General features: G+C 42.0%; 1 protein-coding gene across 3 annotated transcripts in view; it reads left to right on the top strand.

The window, feature by feature from the left end:
- Positions 1 to 12,748, top strand: part of PRKG1 (protein kinase cGMP-dependent 1) — a 1,430,268-nt gene that overhangs the window by 65,869 nt on the left and 1,351,651 nt on the right. The gene's annotated exons all lie outside the window — the stretch shown is intronic.

Below are 12,748 nucleotides of genomic sequence, written 5' to 3' on the forward strand. Positions count from 1 at the left end.
CGTCACTGGCACAGGGCCTCTCATAGTACGCAAAAGTGTTGCTGCCGGTGGGAGGCGCCCCCGCCGTGCAAACACACCGCTGTACTTTGAGGGGCCCTGTGCCAGTGCCAATGCCAACGAGTGGGCCCCCCCTGCTTGCTCAGGTTCACAGCACTTGCAAAGTTGAAATACTTACCTCTCCCTGCTCCACTGCCGTGACGTGGTCCAGATTTCCTGGGCCCACTAATTACTTGAACCAGCCCTACCCCCCACAACTTTAGCCAAATGACCCCCAATTTCAAATGCCTTCCAATTATTATAAGGTAAATTACGCTTGACAAGCTTCATTAAGAAGAATGGATGGTTTTGACATTAAAATGGGCACTCTAGGTGTTTTCCTGGCCCCCACTCACTGCCGACTATGCTGCCCCATTGACTTGCATTGGGTTTCGTGTTTCGGTCGATCCCGACTTTACGTCATAATCGGCCGATTTCACTCGACCCGACTTTGGACATAGTCGGGTTTCGCAAAACCCGGCTCGACTCTAAAAAGGTCAAGGTCGCTCAACTCTAGCGGAGGTCATTGCGCAGGGAGGGAAAAGAGGTAAAGGGTGGATCCTGTGTTTTTTATGTATTGGTGTTATCTGATATTGTAAACCTGCCTGTGTTGATGATGAGACTGCTGAAAAGTCATCTGTAGCTCTAGGTGGCAGATAAAATCAGTCAGAATTTTGCCATTACCTCTGTGTAGATTTATCAAGACTACACCAGTCTGAAAAAAAATCATTGAACTAAATTTCACAAAATGTATTAAAAGGCGCATGCTACTTGATACATTTGGTGTAGTTGTAAACGGTCTGAAAGCCATAAAATAAAATATGCGTCTCTGTCCTCACCCCCTTCCGAGGACACTAGATCCAATTTTTCAACATTTGGAGATCATGGTGCATGACCGTTTGGGATGTAGTTTATGTTAAAAAAAATGGCTTAAACTGCTATGTCTATGCTTTGGATTTGGACCTGCATTTACAGTGTTACTCAGAATTGTTCATACTTTGTGAACTTTTCCACATTTTTTCAGGTTACATTCAGAAAACCTCAATACATTTTATTGGGATTTCATGTGATATACCAACACAAAGTAACAAATATTTGTGAAGTTGTGAAGTGTAAAGGAAATGATACATGGTTTTCTAAATATTTTAAAAATATAAATCTGAAATTGTGATGTGTATTTGTATTTAGTCCTCCTGAGTCAGTACATTGTAGGACAATGTTTTGCTGAAATTACCGCTGTACATTTTTTAGAGTATGTCACTACCAGTTTGCACAGCTAGAGGCTAAAATGTTTGCCCATTCTCCTCCATATTAGTTTTAAATATGCTTTGGTCTAAACCATTCTGTTTTAACTGTGGCAGTATGTTTAAGTTTGTTGTCCTGCTAGAAGGTGAACATATTCCCCAGTCTCAAGTCTTTTGCAGCCTCTAACAGGTTTTCCTCCAGGATTGCCCTGTATTTAGCTTCAGCCATCTTCACATCAACTCTGACCAGCTTCCCTGTCCCTGCTGATGATAAGCATCCCCACAGCATGATGCTGCCACCACCATGTTTTACATTGGGGATAGTGTTTTCTGGGTAATATGCAGTGTTAGTCCACCACACATAGTGTTTTGCATTTAGCCCCAAATGTTCTACTTTCGTCTCATCTGACCAGAGCACCTTCTTCCACATTCTTGCTGTGTCCCCTGCGCGGCTTTTTGCAGAATGCAAATGAGAATTCTTATGGCTTGCTTTCAAAAATAGCTTTTGTCATTCTACTCTTCCATAAAGGCCAGATTTGTGGAGTAAACGACTGATAATTGTCTTGTGAACAGATTCTCAAACGTGAGCTTTAGATCTTTGCAGCTCCTCCAGATGGACAATGGCTGCTTCTCTAATTAGTTTTCACCTTGCTCGGGATATCAATTTAGGTGGACGGCCATGTCTTGGCAGGTTTGCAGTTGTGCCATACTCCTTTCCTTTTTAGATGGTGGCTTGAACAGTGCTCTGTGAGATGTTCAGAGCTTGGGCTATTTTTTTTTAAACATAATCCTGCTTTACTCTTCTCCACAACTTTATCCCTGACCTGTCTGGTGTGATCCTTGCTTTGCATGAAGCTCTTTGATCCTTAATGTTCTCAAACAAACTTCTGAGGTCTTCACAGAACAGCGGTAGTTATGCTGAGAATAAACTACACACAGACTCAGTTTACTAATTATGTTACTTCTGGAGGCAATTGGTCACTCAGGATTCTATTTTAGGGTTATCAGACTACAGGGGGCTGAATACAAATCATACATATAATTTCCTTTATACTTCACAAATGCTTACTACTTTGTGTTGGTATATCATATAAATTCTCAATAAAATACATTTCAATTTGTGGGTGTAATGTGAAAAAATGTGGAAAAATTTACAGGGCATGAATACTTTTTAATGGCATTGTATAAGAACAGTTAAGCTTCCAAAAATGTATGAATAAATTTACAACTGGGTGTTTCGGTTGGGGGGGGGAGGGTGGCGTGGGGGGTGTCCCAGCACAGTCTCTGACCATGCCCTTTAAAGGGGTAATGGGAGCAACCAGTTGTTAATTCATTCCTAAATATGCAGGAAGGATAACAGATGAACCACACAGTGTACAATTCTAAGAAAAGATGCTCCAGAATTGTTATGACATAGCAAATACAACTATTTACTCAGATATGTCAGGAGAGCTGCCAGATGCTCTTAAAATAATCAGCTCTGAAATTTGGATATATTCACATAAAAAAAATGTGCCATACAATGGCGGACATAAACTTTAACCCGTTCCTGACATCTGGTGTACATGCACTCAATAGGTGCCATCTGAAACCTACCTCTGAGAACCGTTATTTAACCGCAGTCTTGCAATCATGGATAGAGTTTCATTTTGATGTCTTTGATCTCCTTGGTTCTGAAGGGTTTCCATGGCTGTACATTGAAATAGGGGGTTCAAGTCCCCTAAATGAACTAAAAAGAAAAAAAATAATTTTTTAATAATATTAAAATAAAAAAGTAAAAATAAAAAAATAAATGTTTAAATCTCCGACTCCTTGATACCAAAATAAAGCAATCATAAATATTAAAAAATAATCATATTTGGTATCATTGTGTCCATAAAAAAGAAACACCAGAATTGCAGTTTTTCAGTCCTTACACTTCCCCCCCAAAAAGTCAATAAAAAGCAAACAAAACATTGTGTACCTCAAAATAGTACCAGAAAAACGCCAGCTTGCCGTTTAAAAACTACAAGCTGTTTAAATATATACATGCACACTCCCTAGGATAAAGCTAAACGTGAAACGCGCTTCGGGTGTCACAGCCATTTAAAGGTACAGTGCCGATATTTCACCAATGTTTATATCTCTTTCCTTCAGCTCCTCACGGTTCTCATGTATATATTTAAATATTTATTCATGTCTTTTTGGCCTTATAGTAACTCAGACTTTTAAAGGGTGTATCCGGGATTTTACAAATAGCAAAAAATATAATTAGGCACTAACAGGCAGATAATTACAGCACTGTTCTTTTACAGTACAGAGTGGTTACAGATCTCTTTTACTGGGGAATCCGCTGCATCTGCTGACATGAGGGGGTGGGACTTCCGAGGTCATTCTGATTGACAGCCGGCTCCCCCAGTTAGTCAGCAGGGATCTGGCTGTCAATCAGAATGACCTCGGGATTCCCGCCCCAGGTACAGAGCAGAGCGGAAAAGAAGCTTCCGCTCTGTAGACGTGACGTCAGCAGAGGCAGCTGAATCCCTGGCAGGAGCGGCTGTGACCGCTCTGTGCCGGGGAAGAACGGCGCTGGACATAACAGGCAGGTAAGTAGCAACTACCTGCCTGTTAGTGCTTAGGCACATGTTTTGTTTTTTGGAAAGTCCTGGATGTCCCCTTTAAGCATTTGTCTAATGAGGGACAGGTCAGAGGAATCCTAATCTAGCATAACTAACTTTATGAGCAGCCTGGCTGAAAAGTTCCCCCCGTGGCTGGCTATGAGATGTTTGCTTATTTCAGCCAAATTTGCATAGCTGAGATTATTTTTATAGCAACATATAGAAGACAGGAAGGGAACTCATCTATTATTTCTTGGATGTGCTCGTATCCAATTATGAAAGGTCAGAAAGCAGAACATTGCTTTGTGACTGTAACCTTCTGTCTGCAATATAAATAAAAATCTTTGGCTTTTCCATAAGCGGTTAACTCTGTATTTGCTGGTGTTGGATCTGACCCACGAAATCTCTTCTACATTCTTCTCACTTTGTGTATTGACCACTATAACCCAAAGGCCTGACTTTACATGGGATTATGTTCACATTTCCGCCTGTTTTCTCTGCTGATTCAGCATTGTCAATAGGACCTTCTCAAGAACTTACTGTATACCCCATAAACAAAGTCGCAAATTAGCTGACCTCCATGTGGCTAGACAGTGATGTATGAGTTTAAAGGGAATCTGTCAGTAGGATCAACCCTCATCTATATGGGCCGGGGATAGGTTATAGGAGGATGATTAAAATGATACCTTGATATCTGCGATCTGATGTTTTATTCCAGAGAAAACCACATTTTTCTTATATGTAAATGAGCTGCTGAGGACTATGGGCCGGACACTGATCTCCCTGAGAATCTGCCTCCAGATATTATTTTAAACGAAAGGAGGTGTTACCAGTGTGAGACAAGTAACTAACACATTTGCTGCAGCTCTCACAGCTCTGCTGCATTGTAACACTGCCTGTCTGTGAGATGGAAGCTGAGAGGAACCTGCAGATGTGTCAGATATAATCACACACAGCTCTGCAGTGAGATCAGGAGAGCATAGAGCGGCCATCACATATCACACTGGTAATACCCCTTTTCATTTACAGTAAGCCCTGGAGCAGATTCTCATCCAGATCAGTGTCCGGCCCATAGTCCTGAGCAGCTCATTTACATATAAAGAAGGTGGATATCTCTGGAATAAGACATTGTATCACAATTATCAAAGAATCATTTTATTCAGCATCCTATCACCTACATGCCCATATCATAGATTTATGGAATGTTAGAGTTGGAAGAGACCTCCAGGGTCATCGTGTCCAACCCCACGCTCAATGCAGGATTCACCAAACCATCTCAGACACATGTCTTTCCAGCCTCTGTTTGAAGACTTCCATTGAAGGAGAACTCACTCATATAGACAGCTTAGGAAGATAGTTCCTACTGAAAGATTCCTTTTAAAGAGGACTCTAATTATTCCCCTTTCTTTTATAAATACGCCATAAATTTACAGATTCGTTCTTTTTATTTAATGATTTAAATTGCACTAATGGATTATCATTGAGAAGGTTGGTCCTCTTGAACAAGATGGTTAATATTCATAGTGTAGGAAATTAAAATTCATGTCTGGTTATTAGTGGAGGTTTTTTCAATGCATGACCTTTTGGAGAAGTTTCACTTTATAGTGTAGATCATTATGAGAGCAGGAATGGGGCTCTTCTTTAACCCCTCTGTGACCTTAGACGTACTATCCCGTCGAGGTGCCCTGGGCTTATCTGACCCTGGACGGGATAGTACGTCATAGCCGATCGGCCGCGCTCACGGGGGGAGCGCGGCCGATCGCGGCCGGGTGTCAGCTGCTTATCGCAGCTGACATCCGGCACTATGTGCCAGGAGCGGTCACGGACCGCCCCCGGCACATTAACCCCTGGCACACCGCGATCAAAGATGATCGCGATGTGCCGGCGGTGCAGGGAAGCACCGCGCAGGGAGGGGGCTCCCTGCGGGCTTCCCTGAGCCCCCCGCAGCAACGCGATGTGATCGCGTTGCTGCGAGGGTCTCCTCACCTCCCTCCCTGCTCGAGCCCCGGATCCAAGATGGCCGCGGATCCGGGTCCTGCAGGGAGGGAGGTGGCTTCACAGAGCCTGCTCAGAGCAGGCACTGTGAAGGCTGCAGCGCTGCATGTCAGATCAGTGATCTGACAGAGTGCTGTGCAAACTGTCAGATCACTGATCTGTGATGTCCCCCCCTGGGACAAAGTAAAAAAGTAAAAAAAAAATTTTCCAAATGTGTAAAAAAAATAAAAAAAAATATTCCAAAATAATGAAAAAAAAAAAAAAATATTATTCCCATAAATACATTTCTTCATCTAAATAATAAAAAAAAACCAATAAAAGTACACATATTTAGTATCGCCGCGTCCGTAACGACCCGACCTATAAAACTGTCCCACTAGTTAACCCCTTCAGTAAACACCGTAAGAAAAAAAAAAAAAAACGAGGCAAAAAACAACGCTTTATTATCATACCGCCGAACAAAAAGTGGAATAACACGCGATCAAAAGGACAGATATAAATAACCATGGTACCGCTGAAAGCGTCATATTGTCCCGCAAAAAAAGAGCCGCCATACAGCATCATCAGCAAAAAAATAAAAAAGTTATAGTCCTGAGAATAAAGCGATGCAAAAATAATTATTTTTTCTGTAAAATAGTTTTTATCGTATAAAAGCACCAAACCATAAAAAAATGATATAAATGAGGTATCGCTGTAATCGTACTGACCCGAAGAATAAAACTGATTTATCAATTTTACCAAACGCGGAACGGTATAAACGCCTCCCCCAATAGAAATTCATGAATAGCTGGCTTTTGGTCATTCTTCCTCACAAAAATCGGAATAAAAAGCGATAAAAAAATGTCACATGCCCAAAAATGTTTTCAATAAAAACGTCAACTCGTCCCGCAAAAAACAAGACCTCACATGACTCTGTGGACCAAAATATGGAAAAATTATAGCTCTCAAAATGTGGTATTGCAAAAAATATTTTTTGCAATAAAAAGGGTCTTTCAGTGTGTGACGGCTGCCAATCATAAAAATCCGCTAAAAAACTCGCTATAAAAGTAAATCAAACCCCCCTTCATCACCCCCTTAGTTAGGGAAAAATAAAAAAAATGTATTTATTTCCATTTTCCCATTAGGGCTAGGGTTAGGGCTAGGGTTAGGGCTAGGGCTAGGGTTAGTGCTAGGGTTAGGGCTAGGGTTAGGGCTAGGGCTAGGGTTAGGGCTAGGGTTAGGGCTAGGGCTAGGGTTAGGGTTAGGGCTAGGGTTAGGGCTAGGGTTAGGGCTAGGGCTAGGGTTAGGGCTAGGGTTAGGGCTAGGGCTAGGGTTAGGGTTAGGGCTAGGGTTAGGGCTAGGGTTAGGGTTAGGGCTAGGGTTAGGGCTAGGGTTAGGGCTAGGGTTAGGGTTAGGGCTAGGGTTAGGGCTAGGGTTAGGGCTAGGGTTAGGGTTAGGGCTAGGGTTAGGGCTAGGGTTAGGGCTAGGGTTAGGGTTAGGGTTGGGGCTACAGTTAGGGTTGGGGCTAAAGTTAGGGTTAGGGTTTAGATTACATTTACAGTTGGGAATAGGGTTGGGATTAGGGTTAGGGGTGTGTCAGGGTTAGAGGTGTGGTTAGGGTTACCATTGGAATTAGGGTTAGGGGTGTGTTTAGATTAGGGTTTCAGTTATAATTGGGGGGTTTCCACTGTTTCGGCACATCAGGAGCTCTCCAAACACGACATGGCGTCCGATCTCAATTCCAGCCAATTCTGCGTTGAAAAAGTAAAACAGTGCTCCTTCCCTTCCGAGCTCTCCTGTGTGCCCAAACAGGGGTTTACCCCAACATATGGGGTATCAGCGTACTCAGGACAAATTGGACAACAACTTTTGTGGACCAATTTCTCCTGTTACCCTTGGGAAAATACAAAACTGGGGGCTAAAAAATAATTTTTGTGGGAAAACAAAAAGATTTTTTATTTTCACGGCTCTGCGTTATAAACTGTAGTGAAACACTTGGGGGTTCAAAGTTCTCACAACACATCTAGATAAGTTCATTGAGGGGTCTAGTTTCCAATATGGGGTCACTTGTGGGGGGTTTCTACTGTTTAGGTACATTAGGGGCTCTGCAAATGCAATGTGACGCCTGCAGACCAATCCATCTAAGTCTGCATTCCAAATGATGCTCCTTCCCTTCCGAGCCCTCCCATGCGCCCAAACGGTGGTTCCCCCCCACATATCGGGTATCAGCGTACTCAGGACAAATTGGACAACAACATTTAGGGTCCAATTTCTCCTGCTAACCTTGGAAAAATACAAAACTGGGGGCTAAAATATAATTTTTGTGGAAAAAAAAATATTTTTTATTTGCATGGCTCTGCGTTATAAACTGTAGTGAAATACTTGGGGGTTCAAAGCTCTCACAACACATCAAGATGAGTTCCTTAGGGGGTCTACTTTCCAAAATGGTGTCACTTGTGGGGGGTTTCTACTGTTTAGGTACATTAGGGGCTCTGCAAACGCAATGTGACGCCTGCAGACCATTCCATCTAAGTCTGCATTCCAAATGGCGCTCCTTCCCTTCCGAACCCTCCCATGCGCCCAAACGGTGGTTCCCCCCCACATATGGGGTATCAGCGTACTCAGGACAAATTGGACAACAACTTTTGGGGTCCAATTTCTCCTGTTACCCTAGGGAAAATACAAAACTGGGGGCTAAAAAATAATTTTTGTGGGAAAAAAATTTTGTTTTATTTTTATGGCTCTGCATTATAAACTTCTGTGAAGCCCTTGGTGGGTCAAAGTGCTCACCACACATCCAGATAAGTTCCTTAGGGGGTCTACTTTCCAAAATGGTGTCACTTGTGGGGGGTTTCAATGTTTAGGCACATCAGTGGCTCTCCAAACGCAACATGGCGTCCCATCTCAATTCCTGTCAATTTTGCATTGAAAAGTCAAACGGCGCTCCTTCCCTTCCGAGCTCTCCCATGCGCCCAAACAGTGGTTTACTGCCACATATGGGGTATCAGCGTACTCGGGACAAATTGGACAACAACTTTTGAGGTCCAATTTCTTTTCTTACCCTTGGAAAAATAAAAAATTGGGGGCAAAAATATAATTTTTGTGAAAAAATATGATTTTTTATTTTTACGGTTCTGCATTATAAACTTCTGTGAAGCACTTGGTGGGTCAAAGTGCTCACCACACCTCTAGATAAGTTCCTTAGGGGGTCTACTTTCCAAAATGGTGTCACTTGTGGGGGGTTTCAATGTTTAGGCACATCAGTGGCTCTCCAAACGCAACATGGCGTCCCATCTCAATTTCTGTCAATTTTGCATTGAAAAGTCAAACTGCGCTCCTTCCCTTCCGAGCTCTCCCATGCGCCCAAACAGTGGTTTACTGCCACATATGGGGTATCAGCGTACTCAGGACAAATTGGACAACAACTTTTGAGGTCCAATTTCTTCTCTTACCCTTGGAAAAATAAAAAATTGGGGGCAAAAATATAATTTTTGTGAAAAAATATGATTTTTTATTTTTACGGTTCTGCATTATAAACTTCTGTGAAGCACTTGGTGGGTCAAAGTGCTCACCACACATCCAGATAAGTTCCTTAGGGGGTCTACTTTCCAAATTGGTGTCACTTGTGGGGGGTTTCAATGTTTAGGCACATCAGTGGCTCTCCAAACGCAACATGGCGTCCCATCTCAATTCCTGTCAATTTTGCATTGAAAAGTCAAATAGCGCTCCTTCCCTTCCGAGCTCTCCCATGCGCCCAAACAGTGGTTTACTGCCACATATGGGGTATCAGCGTACTCAGGACAAATTGGACAACAACTTTTTGGGTCCAATTTCTCCTGTTACCCTTGGTAAAATAAAACAAATTGGAGCTGAAGTAAATTTTTTGTGTAAAAAAGTTAAATGTTCATTTTTATTTAAACATTCCAAAAATTCCTATTAAACACCTGAAGGGTTAATAAACTTCTTGAATGTGGTTTTGAGCACCTTGAGGGGTGCAGTTTTTAGAATGGTGTCACACTTGGGCATTTTCTATCATATAGACCCCTCAAAATGACTTCAAATGAGACGTGGTCCCTAAAAAAAAATGGTGTTGTAAAAATGAGAAATTGCTGGTCAACTTTTAACCCTTATAACTCCCTAACAAAAAAAAAATTGGTTCCAAAATTATGCTGATGTAAAGGAGACATGTGGGAAATGTTACTTATTAAGTATTTTGTGTGACATATCTCTGTGATTTAATTGCATAAAAATTCAAAGTTTGAAAATTGCGAAATTTTCAAAATTTTCGTCAAATTTCCGTTTTTTTCACAAATAAACGCAGGTACTATCAAAGAAATTTTACCACTATCATGAAGTACAATATGTCACGAGAAAACAATGTCAGAATCACCAGGATCTGTTGAAGCGTTTCGGAGTTATAACCTCATAAAGGGACAGTGGTCAGAATTGTAAAAATTGGCCTGGTCATTAACGTGCAAACCACCCTTGGGGGTAAAGGGGTTAAACAATGACTGGGGTTACAATGGTTCCCTTCTCCTTAAAAAATAAAGAACTCTTAGGTGGTTGACATTGTGTTTGAATTTGCTATTATTAACCTTTTGTATGTTTATTAGCCATTATTATGTTACAACCCTACCTTTGGGTTTTTTTGCCCAGAGTTCAGCTTCTTTGTCAGCAATCATCCTTTGCTGTGCTAATGCTCATTGCATATGTTCCCATGCTAACTCTCAGTTCTTTAAAGGCCAGCGTGCTGTACAGGCCAGCTTCTACAGGTGTCATAAAGATCTCTTCTCCTACCCCCAATTTTTCCACAATAGAAAGTGGGACAAAGTATGTGGCATGCTGTGGCAAATTTTGACCATGCCCCTATTCATACCCATTTACCATTTCTTTCTACCCTGGTAGATGTCAGAGGGGGCATGGTAACAGTGAGGGACATTCAGCAGACCGCCTGGGACTGCAAGGAGTAGATCCAAATCCGGGCCTGTTTTGTTCATCCTTAGTTGTAGCAGCCATAACCTTGTTATCTTTATGTATGCTTCACTAGTGGGTTTAATGGAAAAAAAGATAAATCACACCATTTTTTATGCCATTTACCATTCACCGTAAATAATAAGTTCACTGTGTTGTATGGGTTGTTATGATTACAGGGATGCCAAATATTTCTGCATGGTTTGCTGTTTAATTTCATTAAATATGTCTTTTTTGCAATTATTTTTCATTTATTTGTAGTAATTTTATAGGAAGGAATAAATCCGACTTTTATTTTATCCCTATAATACAGGGACAAAGAAATGCACTGTTATATAGAGATGTATCTCTATGTATCAATATAATCTTCCAGTAATTTGGGAGCCTACAATGCACATTCAAATAGAGGATATTCTCCCATGTGTGTCAGTCCAGGTTGTGGGCTTGAATCCCAGTGAGATCAAATTTCAAGGAAAGAGAAGAATTGTTTATTTAATTGAATATAAGAATATAGAGAGCAGAGATGTTAGCCTTACCTTTGAGGTCCAGAAGGAAAGAGAGTAGGAGGAAGTCCAGACATTACCCTGACCTCCCAGGACTGTGGGACAGCCTAATACAAATCAGGAAAGTTCCGCTCAGCAAGGGATGATTGGGAGCCTTTTTCCATCTTACTATGTCTGATCAATAAGGTAATTTAGGTACCAGTCAACTGCAAAGTGATCTTCTTTTTCACTTTTTGTGTCACTTGAACTGTTCTGTCATCTGACCTTATTCACCCTTCTGCAGCCTGTGCTGACCTTTTGCTTGTCCACTATAGCATATGTTGTAGCCCTGACCTGAGCCTATGTATTATAGCAAACTGCTTTGCTTTCTCTGATGTCCACCTTACTGACTATGACTTTTGTCTCATGACTTGGTGCTGCATCCTGGTGTCTCGGGTCCATTTTCTCTGCAGGTAGGGATGAGCAAACATTTGAATGACCCTGTTCATTTCGGCAATACTCTGCCTGGCATCATGGGTGCCTCTGTGGCTCACCTTCAACCAACATCATGACATGTGTCACATCCCCATGTCATAACACTGTAGGGACCTAGTGAGTGGTAGAAGTACCTAAGATGCAAAGCAGCAAGGCCATTGCTAGGGTCGGAAACGATCAGGGGTCCAACGCCCAAACATGGCACCACTGGCACCTCCCAAAAAAAATTACCATCACAGACAATACATAGATAACTTTGAGCATAGATAATGTAGGAGATGTTACCTGTGGTTCTGTGTAACACCAAATATAATGTATAGATAACCCTCTGAGTACAGATATTGTAATAAAGTTTACCTGGGTAGTTGATGGTCTAACTCTGCACAGAATGAAAAAGAGAAGATACAAACAGGGTGGGTGGCGCTCCTGATGGCACATCCTCAGAAAAGTCACTGGAGAACCAGGAGGAGGATCTGGGCACCAATAGGGACACATGAAGAATATGCTGAAGTCTTCATGGCTAACTGGCACCACTATTCTGAACAGGTGACCGAGGAGCTGCAAGGAGTAGCAGAAAGGAAAATAAACTTCATTCAGAAGAGATAAGCATGGACTAAGAAATGTGGGGCTTTTACAAGTGCCAAGAAGGGCCCCTGGTGGGCAGAGGATTGTCGATGGTGAAGTGAACACCGGCTGCCATGGAGCACGGAACTGGGCGCTAGAACTGGGCAGTTTGAATCTGTTCATTCATCTCTAACATCAGGTATTGCTATTGGAGACTATTCCTGGAGTAATAATTTGCAATTCCTTGCATCAAAGTTCAGATCCCTGAACAGTTGTTAAAGGATTAATTTGACGGAGATTATTTAGATGCTGCTCCTGGGTTTAATCTTATGTCATATTCATTGCACCTCAATGGGTCCATGTAACACCCCAGGTAACCTTTCGGGGA

Source organism: Ranitomeya imitator, chromosome 2 (assembly GCF_032444005.1).
Source record: "Ranitomeya imitator isolate aRanImi1 chromosome 2, aRanImi1.pri, whole genome shotgun sequence".
NCBI classification, from domain to species: Eukaryota; Metazoa; Chordata; class Amphibia; order Anura; family Dendrobatidae; genus Ranitomeya; species Ranitomeya imitator.